This window comes from Choristoneura fumiferana, chromosome 17 (assembly GCF_025370935.1).
Source record: "Choristoneura fumiferana chromosome 17, NRCan_CFum_1, whole genome shotgun sequence".
In the NCBI taxonomy this organism is placed as follows: domain Eukaryota; kingdom Metazoa; phylum Arthropoda; class Insecta; order Lepidoptera; family Tortricidae; genus Choristoneura; species Choristoneura fumiferana.
Window position 1 is genome coordinate 14873807 of NC_133488.1, and position 9500 is coordinate 14883306.

General features: G+C 41.5%; 1 long non-coding RNA gene across 1 annotated transcript; it reads right to left on the reverse strand.

The window, feature by feature from the left end:
• Window positions 1-4031: 4031 nt before the first annotated feature.
• Window positions 4032-5001, reverse strand: LOC141437029 (uncharacterized). Its single transcript, XR_012452360.1, has 2 exons — window positions 4542-5001; window positions 4032-4338 (listed from the first exon to the last, which is right to left on the reverse strand). It is a non-coding gene; the product is annotated as an uncharacterized lncRNA (long non-coding RNA).
• Between the last annotated feature and the right edge of the window lie 4499 nt (window positions 5002-9500).

Consider the following 9500-nt stretch of genomic DNA (forward strand, 5'->3'; position numbering starts at 1 on the left):
CCTCCCTAAGAGAAGACAAGTCCGCCGATTCCTCTACTCGTCCCAGACGATGATAACAATGATGAGCAATGGCCCTTAATCTGACAAAGCTTTTAAACTGCGGTCCCGAGCGAAGCGATCGCAAAACTTCGTCCAGTTTAGACTCGCGACCTCATCTGCCGGAATAGCAGAAGATAATTCCCGGATCTGCACGCGCAATTACTCCACAGTGTCTTTAGCTTTGGCATCTCTAATTTCCACCTCGTACTGTAGTTCTTCGCGTCGCAGCAAATGGTACGCGATCGGGCGCTCCATTCTAAAACGCTAATAATCACGCCGGTCCGTCGACTAATGCGAGGTAAAAACTCGCACTCACACAAAATAAGTATTCGACAATAGGGGCGCCTACCCTATACAGGAGCACTCACGCGATGCCACGAACAGGAAGCGCTCGTATTCCAAAATCAGGGCAAGGGCCAACAACAGACACGTTTACCGTATCCAAGGGCGAACCTACCAATGTTAAGTATCGTTAAGTATACGTATACTTTCTAAAGTACTGCAAAGGTCCGCCAAAATGCGGCGTACCCTAAACAGAAACAATCCCGGCACTACCAAAAATAAATAACGCTCGAAATCCTAGGACAAAGTCAAGGTCAAGAACCACTACGTTTACCCTACTTAGCTCCCAAAAGTAGAAAGCACTTTCTTCAAAGACACACAACAAATAGTTCCTTTACCCCACTGGGTGAGAAACCAATCCAAATCAGAGCAACAATAAATTCGTACCCTAAGTAAAAATACCTACTTAACTATTGTTCCCGCCACGCGGGACGACTAACCATTCATCTCCTGAATCATTCGCTCACTCACTCATTCGAAGCGCGGCGCGAGCGCTGCGCCCGCCCAGTTAAGTAAGTAATCGACGCTGCCGCGAGAGGTCATATCATTCGCTCCGCGCTGCGCTCGCTTAGCTCGATATATGCTACCTACCGGCCGGTACTAGAACTTGTGCAAGTGTGACAGTGCAGTGTCAATCCAGCTCAGTCCTCAGAGAAAGGACTACCATCAGCTCATCTCTGTTTCGCGGCGTTACCGCTGCGAAAGCCAGTTCACCACACGTAAGTCCTTTCCCATTTCTCCCACTTTCTCACTCATCGTCGAATGTAAGCCCCAGCGATTACATTTTCTGGTCCTTTATCTTCCGAATCTGGTCCTTCGATCCTTAGAACCCCTGCCCCTGTGGATAACAGACGCCACAGCTATTAATCAGCCCAATAAATTACCACATTGCAAAAAAACCGTTAATTTGTCCCATTTATTTTCCGAATACTTTGCTGATTTAACGCACTTACAGTGTAATCTCAGCTCATAATTAGTAAAAAACAAACAACGTACTTAAGGTACAATCCCAATTAGGTATTTAGAAACGGCAAACCACATTAATGACTCAGCACATTCCAGAATTTTCTAGTCGTACGCGAACTAGAAAAGTAACCTCAAAGTAACGTGGGTACCTACTGTCCTTTTAATCAACAAATCTGCACATTAAACTCACATAATTCAATATAACAACCCATTTGCCAACTAATAACTTCTACTTAATATTATCATATTATGGAATAAGGGTAGGTAGCAACTTCACTCAACGAACGTTCTCGAATATTTTTTATAAGTAGGAAGTTTCTTCAAAGGTAATATAATATTGTTTACAAACATCCATCGCGCGATAACAGGTGTGGTGTGATTGCATTGTTATTACATTATCCGTCGTTTATCGGAACGTGGTTGGACGTGACGTGTCTAAGTGATAATTAAAACTTATACCTACTTACTACCATAACTAGCGTACATATTATACACGTATTATTCTCAGCTCAAAGTTATTACTTTAGTTATATTACGTACTTGTTAAGTAGTTTTATTTCATTTCGACGTACGAGTTCGAATTTAGGGTTCAATACGGAACATCGGAAAACCATTGATGAAATTATTAACAGTGGGTAACAGTTTCACCTTCCGAATCAGCACATTATTTTTTGTCGTTTATTAGAACTTTCCATTGCAGTGGATTATATAGCGTTTATACAGGGTGCACCAAAAATTTAAGTACATAGGGTGATAAATATTTTTCTTCTCATCAGTTTTAAATTTTTCTTCTCATCAGTTTTAAATTCTCCTTCTCAGCTTTGTCTTAGTAACAAACAGTGAACGAAAACTCCGCTCAACACTCCGCTCAACGTTGCCTATATGCTACCTACCGGCCGGTACTAGAACTTGTGAAATTGTGACAGTGCAGTGTCAATCCAGCTCAGTCCTCACTCCTAAGTTATCCTGCCCCACGTTGGGCGCCAAATTTATGCAGCATAACTTAAACGTCCACGAGCTCATAAGGTGCTCGTGAACCCTAAGCAAGCTGACATAAATCAAACACGTGGAATTTTGCAGTAAAACACTTTTTATTTAAAAATTTAACAGCCGCACTTTAAAAGAAAAACACACAAATAACTATAAAAAAACACGGAAAATTAACAAATTGTTATTAAAAATTAACCAAAAAAAAAATATAAAAATAAACACAAAAAAGGAACAGATTTTGGTATCACACGTTGTTAGACAGAGCTGTTAGTGAATTAGGTACGTAAGAAAATTATAATTTGTACGGTTATGAAAAAAAAAAGTTAATCAGCCGCAAGCCAAATAAATCCAACATCAATACAGAAATGCGCCTTTGTAAAGGCCTTTTTTTAATTTTGAAAAGGAAATCATCCCCTAAAAACCAATACAAAAGACAATATTAAAAGCTTAGGTAATCCCTGAAATGATGTAAGCTAGTACTAATGACTAGAGATGGGCCGAATATTCGTTTTATATTCGGTATTCGGCATATTCGGCAGCTTTACCGAATATTCATATTCGGCCGTATATTCGGCTGAATCACCTAATATTCGGCAAAGTGATACTCAAAGTTTTACTGGTATTGATTGACCCGTGTATTATCATGATTTGAGTGTACAGTGTAATGAGGTAAGTATTTTAGAGTATAGCTTTCTGTTTTGTCGTCACTGAAGCTTTATTTTGAATTAAAATAGGTTGGTAAAAAGATAATAACTTAATGCAAAATATAGGTATCTAGCTGTTTTGGGATTAGGCTGCTGTGTAAACTCTTTAGAATAATACATATATACAGGCCTTAATTGACGATCAGTCTTTATTGTGTTTAATTATTTAAGATTAATTCAAAATGTCATTAATTACTTAAGTAATATAATAATAGAGGAACATTATTCCTAAAAAATCACAATTCACATCTTCATTTACTTATATATCTATAAACAGAAAGAAAGAATATAGTTCTTAAACGATCTTGAAAACTACAATAAAAAGAAACGTAAACACAAATGTTTTACACAACACAAACACAAATACACAAATACACGTTACACAATTAGAAAATAAGCCTGGTGTGATTTAGTATTTAAAATTCACAAGTGGCAGGTTGTGGTGTAAAAAAACAAGATGCTCAGCTTTATTTGGCAATAGTTTGTTCCGTTTCTGCTCATAAACGTTGCCTGCTTCGGAAAACAAACGTTCACTGTAAACCGAGCTTCCTGGAGCTGAAAGAAAAATTTTAGCCATGTTGCTCATAAGAGGAAATCGGAATTTATTTTTGGACCACCACTTGTAAGGGCACATATCCCGTGACAGCAAGCTATCTGCAATGTATCTGTCTAATTCGATAGCTATCGGGCTTTTTGGTTCTTCGATCTCAGGCTGCTTTGTCGATGCTAATTCTTCATAGCACGTCCAGAGGGCTTTATGAGTATCTTCCTGTGATTGAAGACCACTGTACGGTAACGGAGCTGGCGGTTCACTTTCATTTTCACTGTTACTCGTGCTATCCAATTCTGCGCTTCTTCTAACGTATTCAGCAAGGAATTGGCGTCTCACCCATGGAACTTTTTCTGGAGTGAAAAAATTCATCTTGTACCTTGGTCGAGCAGTGTAGCATGTAATGTTTATAATCCGGGGTGGGAAATGAAACACCCGGATGAGGTATGTACAGGCTTTATTATGCCAACCAACATCTAAAGCTTAAGGACTTAGTCTAATATAGGTTGGTACACAGGTCTTAGGCTTATCAACTAGTAGCAGGGTCTTAAAATATACCTAACGCTTGATCGATAACGACTTGGTGACTGTGTTCTGGTGTGAAAAGAATGGAGATCGTCGGGTAAAACGGGGTCAAAGGGAGGTAACTCAGCTGCCTGGATCCGGGCCGGAGCGGAGCAGCGTCAGGAGCACGCGACCGATGCCCTGGTGGGCCTCGCGGGGTCTTTAGCCGGTACCAGACACCTCCTAAGAGAAGAGGACATATTATTCACTGCGAAGGCCCTGCTGGGAAAAGGGGATAACTAGTGGGGTTCCCGTATAGAGGAAAGGGGCCCAGAGGCCAGAGGGGCCCTTCAAGACAGCTAGACGTTTTACAAGGCCAAAAGGTTAGGGTACTTCTATAGTTAAATTTGCCGAATGTCTTTAACTCGAATAGGAATAGCTCATACCTGTCGGAGGAGATCGCCGAGCTTCGGTCAACGGTGGACGAATTGCCAACTCCGGAGATCTGGGACGCGACCGCGGTTTCCACACGCTGAAAACCGAAATAAAAGTTTACTTTACGGACTTTCATTACGCCGACGGCCTTCCAGGCTCGGTTAAGAATATGAAGCACTCACCGGAGGCTCGTAAACGCAAAACCAGTAAAATCCCTTCGCCGATGGGCGGGCCGCAGTCAATCGCCACGTGTCCGAGGTACGGAATTTTGTCACTGTAAACGCTGGACAGCTGAAAACGAATACCAACGTTAATCACGGCACTATCATGGCTATTTCAACTCGGAATCCCACCACGGGAAGACACTCACCAAATAAATTCGATCGAGAAATACTCGCATATAAAATGGCGTCTACGCCTTAGTACCAGAGAAAGAATGTGATTCTTTTTTTTTTTTCAACTCTGACCAACGACAAGCCATCGCATGACAGCTCCCGACAGACGGTAAAAACTACCCTGCGCGACCTGCCATTTGACCGGGCTACGCTTCCGAAACAACGCAACGAGTCAACAAATATCCTGAAACAATCTGGAGATGTCCGGAACAGTAGGAAAATTATAACACTAATTTAGCCGAAGAATATTCAACGAAACAGCCGAGGTAAGTCTACGATCCTGGAAAACCAAAAATCCACCGCGGGCAACACCGCGCCATGACACCATCACAGACTAAGCGCAGGTGCGACCTGGATGCATGTAAAACGACACGGAGCAAGCACAGACAATCTCAGCCGCATTCTGCACTAATACCGATGACTTACCAGGTTCGCCAACCAAACAGGAGGGCGATTTTGACGTTTAGGAAATGACATGGCGGTTTGGTGACCTCCCTGCATTCGTTTGACAAGTGAATGACAGCTGTTTAGTTACGCAAATAATGTTTTCCAAAATAGAACCCAGAATTAAATGTGAAAATAAGCTCATTAACAGCTCCCAATGAAGAATGCTCCTCCTAGGTGTACAAGAACTTCAAAAGTGTTGTTTGCAGTGGTGATATACACTGGACAAAGCCAAAGAAACGTTGAGGAAATGAGGCTGATAGTAAGTATTAAATAATAACCATTACAAGCAATAGTGTAATTCTTTTCATCTTCAAACTGGCTGACACGCCTTTCCAATCCTTCTTTTAGTGCCATTCGCGAGGAATCCACGTCGCTGCATTTCTTTGCACTTCTCTTTGATTAGAACTTTTGCAAGATTTTTTATGTGGGATCACCTCTGAAATGCAAGAGTATGTAGAGCTTACCTTTTTGGTAATCTCTTCAAAGGGCTGCAATAGTACCAAACAATGTTGCAGTAACGTCCACTGTCTTTCTGACAGGTTTTGTATATTAATGGAGCCACTGTTGTCAGAAATGTACAAGCTGATAGCTCGTTTTTGTTCCTCAAGACGTGCGCACATGTAATATTTACTGTTCCACCTTGTAATAACATCTTGAACAAGTTTGTGTTTAGGCAAATTTAGCTCTTCTTGAATTCTGCTGAATTTTTCTTGTGCTTGAGCTGAGTGATTAAAATGCGAGACTATTTTTCGTCCTTGGGCGATGGCTTCGTCAACTTCCGGTTGAACTTGTAAGGCTGATGGATGACGCGTTGTAAAATATGTAGAAAACACTTCTGACCGTTAAAAGGGCTGTCTCTAACAGCTTTCACGATGTTACTTCCACTGTCTGTCAATATAATATGGATCTTTAACATTATTTGCCAGACGTCTGCTATTTCCACAAATTGTGTGCGAATGTTATCGGCATTGTTGTTGCCAGAAAAATGACTTCATTTGAAGCACTCTGTGCTGAAGTGTGAATTCGTCATCTAACCAATGATAGTGAAGCTCAAGAAGGAAAACAAATTATTTAAGTTTGTCCACATGTCAGATGTAACCGATACGGTGTTGGTCTTAGACAGCTCATCTTGAATAGTCTTTTTCAATTGTTCATAAAGTTGTGGATGACAGTTTCACCTACGTTTTCGGCTCGGCATTTGGTATTTAGGTTTACTAACTGCATAAGACGATTAAAGCCTTTATCTTCAACAACGGAAATTGGTTGGTTGTCTACTGCAATCATTTCCGCTATTGATTTCGTAATCGGAACCGATCTTGTGTCGTCTATTTCCATTTAGATACAATGAATCTTCTAGTTTGGATTGAGTAGTAGTAAAAGTTTAGAATTGAGGGTTGGGTACCACTGGTTGACGGTTGGACATCTTGTGCTGCGACAGGCTCCTGCTGCCTCGCCTCGTCATTTGGAGTATTTGAGCTTACCCGACACACAGCTCTTTCAAGGTTAGTATATTCCATAGTGTGTTTCAATTTCAAGTGGTTGCTCAAAGCTGAGGACGAACCCTTTCGGCCACTGCCTCCCCGTGAAATCATTTTATCGCAAATTGTACATTTCACTTTGCTGCGGTCTTCTTCACTCTCCCGATAATAAGTCCATACATTTGACCTTTTTCTGCCACTCATTTTAACGCTCACGATAACTAAATCACGCAAAAACTGTCCAAAAATGAATCAAAACAAACGCACGTGTCAATGTTCTACTCGTTACTGCATGACGCAATAATGAGAACTTGAGCGCTGCGGGGCCTGCGGGGGTAGCGGGCGGGTGGGTCTGGCGGCTATCCGCGCGCTTAGCGTAAACAAGTTTAGACCTGTATTTGGGCGACGGAACGGAATCAAATGTACCGAATATTCGGCCGAATATTCGGTTCGGTAAAAGTTTTACCGAATATTCGGCCGAATGTTCGTATTCGGTGAAACCCATGTTCGGCCCATCTCTACTAATGACTACATGCATGTATTCACCGGGTGACCAACCTAAAATGTATGAGAGCGAAAAAAACTATTATACGTTTGTCTTTCATATATGATATTAGCAAAACATTATTAGCATTATTTTATAGGGGTGATTAGGTTATTTAACTCTTTTTAAACAGTTCACCACGAAACGGTATGCTCTTCTGAACCTCCACGCTAACGGATCCCACGGAGCAGTAGACGTCACACGCTCAGTCTCCCGAGATTAAACGTGCGGATAATAACCACATGGCGACACCCATCACGAGTAGGTGGTAGATCAGGATGTGAGTAGGGTATAGGTAGGACTGAAAAGAAGTTTTAATTAGCCCACAACAAGGAAAAGACCCAAACTAAACACGTCCCTAGACAACCACGGAATCAAAACTTACCCGATGAAAATCGGCAGTATCGGAGAAATCGTTAAAACGCCCCGTCACACGGGCGTGCAGCAGAAAAGAAACGGGCAAACGCTTAACATCTTGCGGCACAAGCCGGCCACACACAATTGGAAAAACACTTGTACTAACACCGGTAACAATCACTACACCAAGGAAAACTGGTTGCAGAATATTTTTTAAATCAAAATTCCAACTCAGACGAGAGCTCTGCGCTATACAACATGTGATCAAAGAATCGAGGCCAAAAACAAAAACATCAGTCGAACCAATGAATGAATGAATCAAAGAATTCAATTTTCAAATTTCAAATCAGAAACCAAATGTGTAATATAAAAGAGTTAACTGCCAGCACACAACCGGCCAGTAAAAATTAACAAAAAGTATGCAACAAGCAACTCGCATGCAGCGTTGTAATGCTGCAGTATGTCCAGAAATGTGCGTTTGCGTGAAGAACATACTTCACTACAAAATATTCTATGGAGAGACAGCCCTAGTGAAAATGTGAAATGCATTAGACTAGACACGGTTACTTATGGCCTGAAAGTTCGAGTTATTTAGCCACTCGCTGCATAGAGGAACTCGCAATTAAGCATGCACGCAAACCTGCCCTTAGCATCGTTCATAATTAGAACTTACTTATGTTGATGACATTTTATTTTCTGACAATAAATTAGATAATGTCCTTGAGGCAAAGTCTCAACTGCGTGAGCTCTTAAGCTTAGGTGGTTTTCATACTCATAAGTGGTCATCCAATAGTAGTGACGTTTGGTGGACACTCCTTTAACTGAACAGCATTTCGATGAAATAGAATTAAAAGAGGAAAATTGCAGTTTGAAGGCACTAGGTCTCCATATTGTCATGAAAGAGGATCAATTCAGAATGTTCTTGCCCAGATTCTTATGATCCAAGTAGAGTCCCAAAAGAGACATTTTAAGTTATATAAGTAATTTTTATGACCCTATGGTTTTGTTAGCCCCATCATTGTGCACGCTAAGGCCATTATGCAGAAAATATGGTCTGCCGGCATAGATTGGAATTGCTGTACCCCCTGACGACATTTAGAAGGAATGGTTGGAGTTTGCGTCCAGTCTAGCGGTAATGCCACCAATTTATATAAAAGAAAATATTCCATGTATCTGATTCAGACATAGTCGAGCTCATTGGATTTGCAGACGCCTCGAGCTCCACCGCATACGGATGCTGCGCGTATCTAAGAGTCACAGATTGTACAGGTACCACGACTATGCATTTGCTCTGCTTAAATCGAGGATAAATCCTCTTCAGGACAAAGGCTTGACTGTGCCGCGCTTGGAACTAAACGCGACACTACTTCTGTCTAAGCTAATTGCACGGGTTTCCAACACGCTTAAACTAAAACTTACATTCGACGGGTCTATCTCTTCACTTATTCGCAAATCGTGCTGGCTTGGATGCGCACCGAATTAACAAGGCTACAGGCTTACGTCGCAAACAGGGTAAAGGTAATTAAAGAGCTTACTGCCAATTGCCATTGGCTTTATGTCAATACCAAGGACAACCCAGCTGATTATATCAGCAGAGGAGTAAGTCCGGCGATACTTGGTTCGTGCGAGCTATGGTTTAAGGGCCCTGTGTTTTTGCATGATAGTAAGTATAATTTTGACGACAATCTAGAGCTCCCGCGCGACTTACCTGAGGTGAAACCTGTATCAGCATTCTCCAGCAACCATACG